Source organism: Crocuta crocuta, unplaced genomic scaffold (assembly GCF_008692635.1).
Source record: "Crocuta crocuta isolate KB4526 unplaced genomic scaffold, BGI_CrCroc_1.0 scaffold449, whole genome shotgun sequence".
NCBI lineage: Eukaryota > Metazoa > Chordata > Mammalia > Carnivora > Hyaenidae > Crocuta > Crocuta crocuta.
In genome coordinates this window covers 1,920,045-1,936,524 of record NW_027533117.1, presented here as the reverse complement: position 1 = coordinate 1,936,524, position 16,480 = coordinate 1,920,045, and the positions used below count along the sequence as shown (strand labels likewise).

The following is a 16,480-nucleotide window of genomic DNA, read 5'->3' as shown; positions in this document are numbered from 1 at the left end:
GGCGCGGTGGGCGGCGGGCGGGGCGCTGTGTGCAGCCGCGCGCAGGGAGTCGGCCAGCGTGTGCAGAGCGGCCCGAACTGAGGACTTGTGTGTGTGTGTGTGCGCGCGTGTGTGCGTGTGTTTGCGCGTGTTTTTCCTTCTTCCCTAGAGGATGTGAATGGCTTCGCAGCTGGCTGCTCCCTTAGGATTCTTGACTGTAGAGCTCTGGGCTGTGAGCACAACCCACCCATATAATCCATTTTGCACGGTCGGTTTATATCAAGAGAAAAAAAGCGCAACTGGACGGGGGTGGGGCCCACCAAGGAAACCTTCTGGAAATACACACATTCACAAGAGAGGAAGAATGAAAGACCTGGGAAGATTTTTATAACCTTCTTGCTGACCCTTTCGTTTTCGGAAAAGATTCTGGATCTTTTCTACCTTTTGAAGTCATCTTGGCCTCTATTTTTTTTTTTTCTTTTTGTAAGCCGCTCTTCAGCTAGCTGCGTGTGTGTGTGTGTGTGTGTGCGTGCGCGCGCGCGTCTGTCTGATGCATTTGACTGTCTTTTATCCAACTGCCCAGAAGCAAATGTTGTTAACTCGTCGGTGCCCCCTCGATGCCCAGGTTCTTGAAGACCAGGGAGGACGCCCAGACCCATTTCCCCGGCTGGATTCGGAACCGCTGCCTGGCTATGGACGCATGTGTGTGGATCGCTTTACCCAGAGGCTTGGAAAGCGCCAGTATTAACTTGCCTCCAGGTACATCACAAGGTCACGAGAGGGTCTTGTAGCCGTCTTGTCTGCGTCCATCTAGACTTTCCGGTCTTGGCCACAAGGATATTTATGTTTCGGTCCACATCATCTGAAGCCAAAAGTTCAGCCCTTCGAGCTGGGTTCTGTACAAACAAGGTAACAAGGATTGCTTTTCAAACTGCTTAACAAAATCCCCGACTCTTCCTCAGCCCTTTCCCGGCTCTCCCCTCTCCACCAAAATGTCACCAGCCCATGAATTGCGTGGATTTGGGTTGGAGGAGAACTTGAAGGAAACGTGATCAAAAGGCTATGCCAAACCACTGTCATTTCTGCCTGTGGTCCGGTGGGCATCAAAGCTGATCGTGAGAAGGACCAGTCCCCTCCCTGTTCCCTCCCTCCCCGCGCTGTGTTGGATGTGCGTGTGCAAGAGTGAATGCGAGTGCGCGCGCGCCTGGGTGCGAGTGTGTGCGAGTGTGTGTGTTTGAGTGTGTGTGTGCGTGCGCGGCCGCCCTGCCTCTGCCCGCTCCCCGGGCGCAGAAACGCGGGTTTCATGGGGCGATCTCCGCGGATCCCCCACCCAGCGCGACCTGCGGGCAGCGGCGGCAGTGGCAGGAGCCGCCTTTCGGACTCCCTAGGATGCGGGTGCTGAGCTATGGCAAAGGGCAGCAAAGTGACGAGCGAGACCCGCGTACGACTGTGAAAGCCACCTGGAGCCACCTTGCCGGGATTGTACCTGCGGGCAGAAAGTCCTCCTACGACCGTCTTTTCCTCTAGAGGCACCAGGTAACAAGCAAACGACTACCCGCCTCACCCAGTTTCCTTCTGATCTTGTTTCTAGTATCTTATCTGCATTGCAGGCTACTTTACTTATTAATGTTTGGAAAATCATCAGGAAGGGCTGAATATCCAAGGGTGCTCTGTAATGTTTAATATAATTTCTAGTAGGTGGGATATAAATCTATACCTGAGCACTTAATCTAGCCGTGAAAGCTAAGGGAATATGGATACGCTCCACCCTAAGTGATGATATTTGGAAAGGTAGGCACGTTGAACCTGTCTGAAGATGCCAGAGATTGAAATTCCGTGTTTCCTTCAGGCTAAGGTTGCCACGGACCATTTGGTATCCAACCCTCCCCCGACTGTGGAGTGCGAGAGGTTTTGGTTTCCACCCATCATTTCATGCAAGGATCGTTTTTTGACCCTTCTCTACCTCTGGTGCCAGGTTGTTTTCCTTCCCTTATTGTGGAGGAGCTCGCCAGATCCTTTAGTAGTTGTAAATTACGCATCTGGAGACTTTAATCTGAAATGGAGTTTTCTTGGAACTTGCTTTGCATGAAAGGGAATTCATTGTCACTGGCGTGTGTGCTGAGATATGGTATTGAACTGCCAGCGTTTGCTTCTATGTAGCAAAACAGATCCATGAAAGAAGTCATTTTTATATCCAGAGGAGCAAGGCTAAAACCATAACCACCACCCCAATACAGTCCCCAGCTGTATTGTCTCAGTTTTGGAGCTTGGGTGCCCGTGGTTTGTGTGGTTGGTTTGGGTTTGCTTGTTTCTGTACCCTGTGTATTTTGAGCATTTTTGCCAGTGCATTGATTTACAAGGAATAGGGTGGATTTGCGACTGCCTAATTAACATATTGGGTTTGATAACGTTATAACGGAGATTCCCGAGGCTGGAGGAGTCAGAACAAATTTATCGAACTTCCAAAGCCCCTTACCCTTGCACCTAATTTCTCTCATTCCCTTTTTTGCATCACCTCTGCGTCCCCTACAGAAATGTCACCCCCTTCTCGAGAGCATTCGGATTAACAAGATAAAGCACTTCCAAAGTAGTCTCATCAATGTTTTATTCCATAGTAAAGGCGGTCTGAATAATTCAGCTAAGGCGTGATCGTTTGTCTCCAGCCTTCGGTAGCTGCCTTCTGGGTGCACCCGGCGGAGGATCTGGCCCCGCCGAGCGCCCAGCGCCCTCCTCTAGGAGGCAGCGACTGGAGAGGCGCCGAAGGTTTCTCTTTGCTACAGCCGCTTAGAAAGTGTAGGGGCGCTGCCTCTTTTCCTCTGCTGGCTGCGTTTCTATACATATCCGTATGATGGCATTTGCAGACTACAAGCTGGCCACTAGCTGGATGCTCTCGCGGTCCCTGCGCGTGGATGTCCCTGACTGCTCTGGAGTCTGGGCTCGGCTGCTGCTGCAGCCCTCGCAGGCTGGTGGTGCTACAAGGCCGTAAATGCAGCGTGCTTGGGGGCTGGGCTCCGCCACTGCAGCTGCCAGGCCCTGGTCGACACTTTTTGGGGAGGGGCCCGGAGAGCTCAGCGGGGCCCCTGGCAGATAGCGCATCATGGCCGAGGTGGCGGCCTGGATGGGGGAGGAAGGAGGTGGAGAGAGACGCTTGGAGGGCAGTGAGGTCCTGCCTGACTTCCTTTGCCTGCAGTCCTCCACCCCCTTGTAAATGAATATTCAAGAACATAGAAGGAAAGCTGGCTGCAAGAAAAATGCCTTGATACTCAAGTATTGCATGATTTTTCAGGATTCGAAACCTGAAACCAAGTGTGTTTTTCCTAGATTTCCATTTCTTCCGGTCTCTCTCTCCTCTCCTCCGGCTCGCCTGGATTTAATTAGGTCATTTATACTCCTGTTTTATCTCCAGTTGAAATACCACTGAAAAGACAACTCCTTCTCCCCCCCACTGCTACCCCCAAGCCCAATAAACATGAGGGTGGTGAAGGGCAGGCTTCAGATAGATTTGCTCTGTAAGTTCCAGCTCTAGGGAGAACCAAGAAAGGATGTAGAAGGTAACTCGACTTTAACAGAAAAGCAGGTCCACGTTCTCCTCTCTGACGACTCAGAAAGAAAAGGGTACTGTCTGAATGAAAACTAAAAATAAGTGGGAATTTGGGAGGAACTAGGTGGGGGGGGGGTATTTCCTTTTATCTTCTTTTTCAAGTTAACTTCTATGTATTTCCCCCATCACTCAGGAAATCCTGGACAGAAAACTGTGTACTAAAAATCTGACAAAGACACTCCTTTGTCCCCCAGATCTCTCCAGAATATTATTACAACAGAAACTATACCACACTCATAATATTTGTTAGCAAATAAGCCATACCTTTTTAGAGGGTACCCAAGAAAGAAGAAATGCAGGTGCAGAATATCAGTAACTGGGAAAATAATGGGCTTTCTCCATCTCCTTTCTCATTTCACCTTTCTCTGGCCTTTTCTCACTAAGAATTCACTGTTCTGCAGGTTAAGTCTTGCCTTCATGCCCTCACCCTGAGGGAAGGCAAGACAAATGCATTATCTGGTTATTGAGTGCTTAGAAGCCTAAACATGGATTACTGTGTGATTCATGTTTAGAAACACCATTCATTGGTACAGATTGCAGTTAGGTGGAATGTCAAGACCAAATCGACCTCCTAGTACAGAGTTTCATATATAGAAGTTTCTTAAAAATGGAGATTTCTCTCTCCCTTCCCTTCTCCCTTGTTTGGAGTGGCAGAGAGGTACACACCAGTTAGTTTGAAGATTCGAGCCCACTGACCTTGTACTTACATAGAGCTGGCTTGTCTCACAAATGGGTTAAGACTGTCAGGTGTTAATAGGAAATTTCCCAGCAAAATGTTCTTCCTTTTAAGCTCTCTTACGTTTACCAGCAAGAGGGCCAGGACAATAGGAAAGTCAGTACACCCATGGGAACAGATGTAAGGATGCAGGCAGGTGCAAAGAAGTTACCACTTGACTCCTGTCCCCCAGACCATTTCTTTTAGTCACTTTTCCTTTTCAAGAGGAGAATGACCTTGACCAGCACCACTCTTCTGTGCTTTACACACCTCTTTTCCTCTTCATACATGTGATCTATATATGAACACACACACATGCATAGCTACTTCAGTTTTGAAATAAGAGATTTTATGCTTGAGTGATTTGGGAGGGGTTCATTAGTATATATCTTTGACTAATAGCAGCCAAAGATTTTTTTTTTTTCCTTTTTCTTCATGAAGGGATAGCAAGAGCTTTGGTCATTTGAAAGAAAATTGTCCCACCTATATCCCTTCTCCCATTATTTTTGTCTCCTCTGTCATTAAATGCATTCTTGGTCTTAAAGTCTTGTCTGGTGATGGCATTGGTGTTTGAAAGACCCTCGTATGTTATATCTGCTTTTCATTTTTTCATGAATGACCATTAGTTCCCTTTTGTTCATTTAAACCAGTGTTCTGTTTCCTCTTGCTGGTTAAAGCACTTTAGGCTTGGTAGTTTTGCTGAGTTTTCTAGCTGGTGAAATTAGGATCTTGCTTTCTGCTGATACTATTGCTGTGTTGTCCTGTGGTGGGGATGAGATGCTTGCAGACATCTAACAGTGTCCCTGCCTCTGCATAGAACTACCATGTGATAAGCTCTGTATCACATCTCTTCAGTTATTTTAAGGGAAAAAATGACAATAAATAAGATTACAGATAAATATGTGCCATTTTTGAAGTTGGAGAAAGAAAGCTACTTAAAACTTTCTAATAGTGGAACTGGCTAATTTGTTAACTCATTCCAGTGATTCTTATTTTTCATTTACTTAGATTTAAAACATATTGGCATTATTTTCATAGTTTTGGGTACAGGATAATTAGTTCTAACTTTGATGCTTTATTGAAGAATAAATATAGGAATTTAGGCCTTTAAATAGATAGGACACATGACTAACAGGTAATTTTGCTAAATCATTCCATGGACACACATGTGTATAGCTCTGCCTTGTTCAGTAAACCTTGAAAGCAAGACTGCATATTATATTTCTAAAGCCCACATTTTTATTCCTGTGACATCCTTCAATCATTGAGAACTATTTAAAACCTAAGGCAGTATAATTTGTCCATTACATGGTATGTGCATGGTGAAATTAAGAAGAATTATGTTTATCAGTATTGAAGTCATTCTGGTTAGAAGTGAACCATTTTTGTTGTGCCCTATCAACATAAATTGTGTGTTTTTATGAAAACTCCAGTTTCATATAAGTATAACAAGAGATAGAAATAAAATAATTTAATTCAGAGATGGCTAATGCCTTTTTAAAGCTTTTCATCATAGTGTTCTGATACATACTATTCTCACAGAATGCTTTTTACTGAACTATGACATAATTTAATACTAATTATGAAGATGGTTAACAAGTGATAGAAAATTATAATGAAATTACATGGTTATATAAATGCAGTATGATTTTATTGATACCAAGTAAACCACATGAAAAGGCTTTATTATTAAACTACAAGCTATATCAGTAAGATTTCTCAGAATTTGGCTTTGAGGGTCTATGCTTCTAAAGTTACAAACTAGGTCACATTAGGAAGAAAATGCAAATTGATCAATTTGAGTCTTCTTAGATGATATATATCTTTTTATAGAAGAAATCTGTCTAAACTTAAACCTCATACTATCCTTCATTTCTTTGTGGGACCATATATGCAATTTATTGCTTAAAAAAACCTTCCAATAAAATATTTTGAATTTGATGTTGTGAAGAACAATTGCAGAATTACCATTGGATATTGAATCTACTTTAGATTCTATAGCAAAAAGGCTCTAGAAAGAAGTCATAAGATAAATGCATAAAGTTACAGTATGGCTCTTTTTTCCCCACCCTGGAAGCAGTTTCTGAATTCTTGGAAAAAAGAATGCAAGAAAATGTTAATTAGTTCAATAGAACTAATGTATTTAATTGGGGATAGAAGCCAAAATAGTGTCGCTTATATTATTCTATTTTTACTTTGCCCTGTGCATCTCTTTTGAGGAAATCCTAGAGACCTAAAGGTTGCATATCAGTTGCTCTCTCCATTCCATCCCCCATGTTGACTTCTCATTTCCTATCTTACAGTAGATTTTTCACGAATCCTAGTGTTGTTGCTTCCAAAGTGATCCGATATTTGCACTAAAGTGAATTATTAGTGGCAACATAGCAACTCTGTTATGGAAACTAACTTTCTCTTATCTTCCTTGGAAGTACAGGCTGTGGTGTTTTCTTAGCAACTGGCTCTTTTTGTTATTTTTCCGTGGTATATAAATTAGGTTATTAAATAATTTCTATGCATTTGTTTTATTAGTGTTAAGGCCCTGGTATAGCAACATTAAAATTTCTATGATTTGCACGGCAATATTGAACACTTATAGAGCAATACATATACTTTTTTTCTACATGGAGAGATACTGTTATAACAATAAAATATTCACAGTTATTTTAATTTTAAATGCCTCATTTAATAGGAATGTGCCTACCTTTACACTGAAATTTAGGGGTTATTTATAGGAGTTATGTAGCATATTTGCTGTGTTTTGACTGTTCAAATGTCAGGCACTTTAACAACGTATAAACTAGACATTGGATCCTGACCCCAAGGAACTTACTTCCTTGGTAACAAACAGGAAAGATATAAAGAGATACATAGTTTTTACATAGAAAGTAAACTGATATTTTTTATTGTCTTGATATTTTATACCCTGTAGTAAGAGAGACATGGGAAATTTGGAAATTGTTACTGTGTTTTGTGGAGTTTGATACTGTGCAATGGTTAGAAGCATGAACTTTGGGATTTCACAAACCTGTGTTTCAGGCTTATGTAACCTCTCTGAGTCTTAGTGTTCTCACCTGTAAAGTGAAGCTAATGATAAAAGACATTCAGCTGCTATCATCACCAACATCATTGCCATCATCGTTATCATTTCATCATTAGCTTTCATGAGAGGAAAGGAAAAAACTGAAGGTGTAGTAATTGAATGATGTCAAAGCATATGCTTGGGATCCTAGACCCTCAGGATTCCAGGGAATGCTAAAGCTTGTTTAAACCAAGGGCCATACAGTCCAGTGTCTTCAGAGACAAAGCACATGTAAAGCAGAAAATCTGGGTGGGTTTAAGAAATTATAGGTTGAGGGGCGCCTGGGTGTTTCAGTCGGTTGGGACGCTGACATCGTCTCAGGTCACGATCTCATTCGTGGTTTCAGATTCTGTACTTCCCTCTCTCTCTGACCCTCCCCTGCTCTCTCTCTCTCTCTCTCTCAGAAATAAATAAAATGTTAAAAAATTTTAAAAAAATTATAGGTTGAAGGATCTCTGGTACTCTGGTGAGTGGATGATTTACACAAGACATTCAAATTCAAATTCATTTTAACCCCTGATGGGTCTGACATTATAAAACTTCTGAGTTATTCTGACATCTATTCATAAAGTTTCTCCAAAGCATCCCTGCCAAGTGGTCATTTTGACAAAAACGTGAGTACCTTCAGTGATTCTAAAATCACTCCACCTAAACCAGATTATTCCATTTTTGTATAGGCGGATCATAAAATTTATTTCTGGAGTTGAGCCAACTATCTGACATGCTTGGCTTCTAATTAATTTTAATATGGAAGGAGGGGCACACAATAAATCTAATTCCCAGTGACAGTACCTCGAATATTTAAACTGAGTTACTTGAGATCCTCAAGCCATGATTGCTCTGCTTATGATTAAATATAACTAGGCCTAAGCTAGTTTGGAACGGTCTTCTATGGGTCATGATTTTAAGCCTTTTTACCTTTTTTACTCAATAAATGTCATTTATCACAAATCTTTATCACCATGCTTTTCTAGATAGGCTCCAGTTTGTTTGTCTCACTTTCCATTGAAGTGTGATACCAGTTTCAGCGAACCATGTGGCGTTATTCGTGTAGCTTTGAGCAGAGCCATTCTTTTCTTGCTTTTGGAACAGAGAAAGCAGGCACATGCTGTAACTGTCCATCTAGCACTCACGTTGCATTTAGTATTTGATCAGTGCCTTCTCTCCTTTTGAGACATAATAAGGCACTGTGGTCCTTAACATATACCTCTAAGATGCTGCAACTCATCGATCCAAGTTCTGTTGGAAGATTAAAATGATGTGCCATTCTGAGCCTAGGCACTCTTAAAGATGTTCTGAGATCACATTCTCAACATTCACATCCCATGATTTGCTCATAGTGGTTAAATTACTTCTTTTCCAGTAAATATTGAGAGAAAAAGTAAGTTATAAATTATAGTGGTGTTCATAATGTATATGAAAAACAATGAAATGGAGCAAGGTAAGACAAGTGGATTTTCATTTCATCCCAAGGTGATGGAAGGATGTATCTCTCTGATCTACAGAAGAATGACTCAAGACCCATTGTTTAATTATTTTAACAAACATTTACTCATCATTCAGTGCATGTTCCCCATTTCTGCTAAGTAACTATTTCTTTTTTGAGGCACAAGTCAAAATGGCATAGCAGCCGCTATGGAGGGCACCTGGGTATCTCAGTTGGTTAGGCATCTGGCTCTTTTTTTTTTTTTTTAATTTGAGAGAGGGTGAGAAAGAGCATGCATGAGCAGGGTTGAGGGGCAGAGGGAGAGAGAAAGAATCTTAAGTAGGTTTCTCACTCAGAATGGAGCCTGACTTCAAAACCCTGGGATCATGACCTGAGCCAAGATCAAGACTCCAAACTGAGTCACTCAGGTCTCCAACTCTTGATCTCAGCTCAGTTCTTGATATCAGGGTTGTGATTTTAAGCCCTGCAGGAAGCCCAGTTTTAAAAAAAAGAAAAATAAGAAGCCATTATGGGGAAGCTGCAATCTAGAATGAGAAACAAATATTCTCTCAGAGAGGCAATCATAGTCTTCAGTCGGTCTTGGTAAGTTTACATCTTTGTCTCTTAATTTACCATTAAACCTAGATGATACTGATTTCTAGAATATTTACTAAGTCAGTTTGTGTAACCTCCTCCATAACTGAAAACCATTGATGATTAGGCTCCAACAGTTGTTCTAGCCTTCATATGAGGTCACCTGATTTCTAATAAGGGGAAAATAATGTGAATATAGAAGGAAATGACATTAAAACTCTCTTTATCTAGTATGCATACAGGAGGAGTTTTGGCTATCAACATTCTCCAAAATCTAGAAATGTTATTCTTTTCAGATGCCATGTTTAAAAATGTTTCTTTTATTTTTCTTAACATTTATTTATTTATGAGAGACAGAGCTTGAGGGGGGGAGCAGCAGAGAAAGAAGGAGACACAGAATCTTAAGCAGGCTCCAGACTCTGTGCTGACAGCACAGAACCATAAGATCATGACCTAAGCTGAAGTCAGATGCTTAACCAGCCACCCAGGTGCCCCTAAAATTGTTTCTTTTCAAATTTTACTTTTTATTTTTCTTATTTTTAAAAAATTTATTTTATTTTATTTTTGAGAGAGAAAGACAGACAGAGACAGAGAATGAGCAGGGGAAGGGCAGAGAGGGGGGAGACAAAGAATCCAAAGTAGGCTCCAGGCTTTGAGCTGTTAGCACAGAGCCTGACTCGGGGGCTCAAACTTGTAAACCACAATTTCATGATCTGAACTGAAGTTGGACACTTAACCAACTGAGCCACCCAGACACCCCTAAAATTTTACTTTTTAAAAAATGTGAGTGCATGAGTGGAGGAGGAGCAGAGAGAGAGAGGGAGAGAGAGAGAGAGTATCCCAAACAGGCTCCGTGCTTAGCTTAGAGCCCTATGTGGGGCTTGATCTCACAAGCTGTGAGATGATGACTTAAGCAGAAATCAAGTTGACCACTTAACTGACTGAGCCACCCAGATGTCTGTAGAAGTTTTCATTTTTATGTGAATGGTAATAGTTATTAAAATTGACACATCAGTTCTAAATACAGTTAACCTTTTCTTAAAGACTTGCAGTCTTTGTTGTATATGTTAGTGATGCCAGAAAGCCTTCAGGAATCAATCCATGTCATATTTAAGGCCGTTTGTGGGAATATGAAATTTTTCCCAGCTTCTTTTTTCCTGTCTGTGTATGATTTTTCTTTTCCTTGCTCTCATAGAGCAAACTTTTTCAGTGGGTGTGTCTTCTTTTTTAACTCACTGATAGAAACTTATTAACAAAAGACAAGGTTGTTAGATATCTTTGTGAACAAAGGACCTGAGGATGAATAACATTCTAAGACCTTCTCTGCTAAGGAAAGCACATGAGTTTTCCTTCATGTACTTTATGTGGAAAGTATGTAAGATACTGATATATCTTGGATAATAAATATAATAGGTTATGATGATGATGATCATAAGCACATTTTCTGAAAATATCTATGCCAGGTACTATTACTTTTTATTTTCTTCTAATCCATGAAATAATCCTACAGTTTTGGCATGACTGTATCATTTTTTCCTTTTTTTGGAAGAGCATATTGAGGCTGAGGGCAGTTAATTTACTTGTCCATGATCAGATGACTAAAAATGATAGGACTAAAATTCAAATCCAAATATTTCTGATTCTAAAGAATATGCTGTATCTGCTGTACCTTGGAGATTTCCATTTTCTTCTCCCACTTAAAGCTGCTTTCTCTTGATTGTTACATAAATGTGTTTTTAACCTCTTTCAAGGATGATGACCACCCTCTGAATATGCACCTTGTTCTTAATTTCTTTTCCTTTCTGGTACTTTGTGAGTTACCATATTTTATATGTGGAAGTTTACGAAAGACTTATGGTTGTCTGTTAGGGGATTTGGTAGCTCTTTGTATGGAGAAGTATTTGAGCCTGGCTCTGGGATTTAAATATCTCCTAACATTTTTTTTTTTTTTTTGGCTAAATTAGACTGTGTGATTTTGGGTGACTTACTCTTTCTAATTTGTAATTTCCATCTACAAAAGGGTCTTGCAAGCTACTGTGAACTTGCTGGTGTGTCTTAAGTAATTAATAAGTAATTGCTCCCTGTAGTGCTTTTCCTAATACAGAAGAATCAGAGAATTCTATAAATGTTAGTTAGGATCAGATGGAACTTGGAGATCATTAATGATCATTCATCATTAAAATGTTTGTATTTGTCTAATTGTGCTCTGCACTCCACTTACCTCCTATTCCCGTTACTATGTCATTTGTGCTGCTGCTGTCATTAATGAGGGCTTCAGTCTTTGCCCCTAGTTACCTCCTCCTTTGAGACAGGGCCAGAAAGACAGTCAGATAACAAACTCATTGTGTCATCTTGAATCCAGATTTCTATGTTATTATTTCAATGACAGACGGGCTGATAGCCAAAATCGGATACTTAAGTATAGATATTTTTTGGCAGAACAGACCATTTCTAGGTTAAGCCCTGTGGTGTGTTCCCATCAGTGATTTACTTTCTTACTTCCTCTGGTGGACTCAGTATGGCCACAAACTCATTACAGGTATTCCTATCAAGAGTAGGTGTCTGTTTGCCTTCCCCTAGCATCGGGGCTGCCCATGCAACCAGCTTTGAACGATAGGTGTGGCAGAAGTGATATGATAGAACTTCCAAGCTGCATCCTCCAGAGATCATACAGCCATCCCTCTTGCCCTCCTGGAAAAAATGTTAACCTCATGTGAAGAAGCCCATGTTCCCCCGCTGGAGACAAGGGGCCCGGCTGACCGCCAGCACCAGTGGCAAGGCATGTGAAGGAGGCCTCCTTATAGCATCCAGATACAGTTGAGCTTCCAGGTAATTACAGTCACATGAGTGACCCCATATGAGACCAGCAGCAGAACCAGCCCACATTGATAACATACAGATCATGAGCAAATAAAATGGTTGTTACTCTAAGCTGCTAAGTTGCAGGGTGGGAGTAAATAGTCTGGGGTGATGGGATGCAGCCAACCACCATGTCTGTTTTGGGAGACACTCTTCCCTTTTTTAATCCTTTCAGCAGATATTTGTTAAATATCTACTAGAGCTAGGCATGCTGCCCCCATCTACGGATTCATGGATTTTTGAAGAGCAATATATTCCTTTCTTAAACTTTTGGAAGTAATTTGCTGATTCCTCAAATGCCTCAGAGTTCCTTTTCCTAAGGTGTTTCCTAACACGGCTGAACGTACATGGGGATTAATTTTGATTTGCCTGTTTGCTGCTGTACCCACTTTTCACAGCACTAGACCAGCTTCTCTGGAAGGGCTGTCCTGTTCTGCTAGGGATCGTGCCACTCACCTAGAGCCCAAGGGAGAATTGGTCTTTTTTTCTCTAAGTTGCGTTTTGAGCTCAGTTTTGTTCAGAGGGACAGTTTGTCAATTCTCCAAGATTTTATTTTACCTTCTAATTATGTTTCTGCGGTTCATATTTACTATTCATTTCTTTTGTAAATTGAATCTAGATTGCACAATTACTTTATTCTGGGACTTTATACACTCTCGTTTTATGTAATGATGTTCTCATTTATGTATCAGATTACTCTACTGGCATTTGACATACTGTTATAGGTGTAATAAGGTGCAGGGTGCAGGCCATGGGGCAGGATAATTATAATGGCTTCCTAACTTTTCTAATTACTGTTTACTTATAAAAAATACATAGTTACGAAATGAATACAGTCAAATGGGCTGTTTTTACTTTTAGTAAAAGAGATACATTTATGAGGGGGTGCGTGGGAATGCAAGTCACGGTTCATCTAAATATTTTCTACGAAGATGTTGTCCAGTGGATTTGAAAGTCTCCCTGGTATATATCAAATACGAACTGTTTTATTTACACTTCCTTATTGCTATTTCTTTCTGTGATTTTAGAGTTTAATATAAGGTAGGTAATATATGTTGTGCTAATCACTTGAAGTTTCTACTAATGAATTTTTTTTTAATGTTTATTTATTTGAGGGAGAGAGAGAGAAAAAGAGAGAGAGATTGCACGAGCTGGGGAAAGGGAGACAGAGGATCCAAAGCAGGCTCTGCGCTGTTGCCGCAGAGCTGGATGAGAGGCTCAAACTCACCAATCATGAGATTGTGACCCTAATTGAAATTAAGAGTTGGATGCTTAACCAACTGAGCTACTCAAGCGTTCCATCTAGTGAATTCTAAAATAACCAAGTACATATTCCATCTGCTGCATGTTGTGATGTACATAAAAATTTATTTTCTTAGCATGATATGTATCAATTTCCAGGATCCCATCTGCAAACTCCAGAGTGCATATGGTGTCTTACTCAGCATGTCCCTTCAGCGGTCACCAACATAATTTTCCCTCTATCCTTCTAGATTCTTTCCTAAAGCCCCCCTGTAATAAAACTACAGATTAACAGAAGAAAACAGAAATTTAATAGCACGTATGCTTTCTGTATACATAGAGATACCCAGGAAAACTGAGTACTCCACTAAATGGCCCAAGCCATTGCCTTAAATACCATCTCCAACTAAAGACAAAAAAAAAAAAAAAAGATTTTCGTGGGAAGGGAAAGCCAGTTCTGGGAGATTTTTGGGCAAAACACAGTAATAATTGTTATGGGTATGACTGCTATGCAGTTTGTGCCTCTGCTATGGATAAGAGTTTTTAGAGATTCGATTGTCCTCCTTCTAGTTCAGAGAAGCGGATGCCCTTACAAATGGAGACTTCTTTTGTAAATGTGAATGTCTGTTACAACAGGGTAACTTCTACTTGGTTTTTAGAGCCTTTCCTGTGTCTGCTATTTCTCAAAAGTAGTCAACCTAAATTAATGTTTATGTCAAAGAGGCATATTTTGGAGTTGCAAATTCTCCCCTTTACTGCCTTAGGATTTCTTAGCAAGATTCATTATTCTGGGGAAACGAAAGTGGTCAAGCCATAGTCCTGACTCTAAAATCTTTACCATGAATGGCTCTAGAAAGGCACCTGACTGGCTCGGTTGGTGGAGCATGTAACGCTTGATCTTGGGGTTCTGGGTTCCAGCCCCACGTTAGAGGTAGACATTACTTAAAAATTAAACATTTAATAAGTAAATAAAACTTAATAAAATGAATGGCTCTAATAGAATTTAGCTACAAAGGAAATTGCATCCGTCTATTCATCATGGAGAATTGAATAACACCGGTAATATTTATGTAAGGCAGGCTTCGTTTTATTATAATAAAAGACTAAGAGGCTATTCATACACACACACAGAGCTTGTTTATTTTTATCAAATACTAAATCATTATTAATATGCATGCTATATATGGTACTGCTAGCAATTATCACACTTTAAAAGAAGATTGTGAATACATTCTATGCTAAATGGTTGTGGAAAATAATCATCTTTTATTCATTTTAAAGTAATGTGCAGCAAAATTATAAGAAAATGACAATGACTGAATTTAAATAATACTTTTTAAAAGTAGCAGGTAGCTTCCTTTTTTGTTTCTCTTTGTAAAACAGAGATTGTACAAATGCTGCCAATTGTAGCTTTTGCATTTGTTTTCATGGTTTGTTTTTCAGCCTTCTGAAGTGTAGCACTCTCCATTGTGACTTAGTTATTTCTTAAAGTCATACTTGTTTTTTGTTTGGTTAGGAAGAAGTCTGTATTTTCTGTATTTCTGTATGAACCTCCTCTCTAACTTTCTACTATAATTTAATTTAAATGTTATAGGGAGTAATAATGAACTGAGTTTTAACTGGGATAAGCCATCATTTTGTACTCACTTTTTGGTAAGCTTTCAGTCGAAAGAAGGAAGAAACCCCTGGCATGGGCTGAGCCAGGTCAGTTTGAGAGCCGCTGCCTTATCATAAGGTCAGCTCAGCTGTTAAAGCTCAGCCTTCCTCTCCCTAAAGGCTCATTGCTGTTCCCTCAGGACCACAGAGTTCCTACAGTTATTAAAGAAAGGTACTTCCCTTTAAAATTTTTTTAACGTTTTTATTTATTATTGAGAGACAGAGCATGAGCATGGGAGGGGTAGAGAGAGAGAGGGAGACACAGAATCTGAAGCAGGCTCGAGGCTCTTTCAGCACAGAGCCCAACACAGGGCTCGAATTCACAAACCACGAGATCATGGCCTGAGCCAAAGTCAGACGCTTAACCAACTGAGCCACCCAGGTGCCCCAAGAAAGAAACTTCCATTTGACAAATAAAATGGCTAAAATTAATACCTGTGGGAATTTTGAAAAATGGCTGTGTGTTTGAGTTACTATTAAGTGGCACATCAGAAAAGTAATCAAACACACCTGTGTTTTTTAGGGACCTCAACCATAATGCAGTTACTGGTGTATGGACCCGCTATTAAATGGTTTTAATAATGAATTTTCAGTGTCTTTGTTTAAAAAATCATGAAGGAAAAGTGTAGCTCCGACTCTAGCCTTAATTGGTAACTGTAGGCAATATCTACTTATATTTCTTTTTTTAAAAGATTTTATTTTTAAGTGATCTCTATGCCCAATGTGGGGCTTGAACTCACAACCCTGAAATTGAGTCACATGCTCCACTGACTGAGCCAGTCAGGTGCCTCCAGTATCGACTCAGGTTTCTTTTCTATTCGATTTTCACTGCTCGAGGTTTCTTAAGGTATCATCCATTCTTTAGGAGCTGGATATTTGCCTTCACTTTAGTTTATTTCAATATAGTGGAGATAGAAACATCCTTTTCATAGTCAGTTTTTGGCCAGTGTACCCTAAAATTTACTAATTATAGTGAAATCACAACTCTGCATTCTTCATTGAGAAGAAACCGGTGGCAGCCTGGGAAGAAAATAATGTTAGTGTGGTTAGGCAATGTTCCTGTTTCCTCTAGTGTAATGTGACTAATTTAATCAATTACAATTGCAGCAGTAAGTGAAAAGGAAAGGTTTCTTGGCCACTATATATGTGGTATTTTAATAGCAAATACTTTGAGCTTCGACTATCCAAGGTTTGGAATAATTTTGTTGGGGAGCAGGATTTCCTGTCATCTTTGAGATCTTTCTAGCTGGACTGAAAATCAAACTGACCTGAGACAGATTAAGAGGAGAAAATAAAATTTAATATCGTATATACCAGGAATCTAAATAG

General features: G+C 40.3%; 1 protein-coding gene across 2 annotated transcripts in view; it reads left to right on the top strand.

The window, feature by feature from the left end:
• Positions 1-1,305: 1,305 nt before the first annotated feature.
• Positions 1,306-16,480, top strand: part of LRFN5 (leucine rich repeat and fibronectin type III domain containing 5) — a 250,529-nt gene continuing 235,354 nt past the window's right edge. Inside the window, exon 1 of one of the 2 annotated variants that reach the window (XM_077746221.1) lies at positions 1,306-1,515. The gene's annotated coding sequence lies outside the window, so the exon portion shown is untranslated. The remainder of the gene's footprint in view (positions 1,516-16,480) is intronic. The other variant, XM_077746220.1, reaches the window with a different exon arrangement.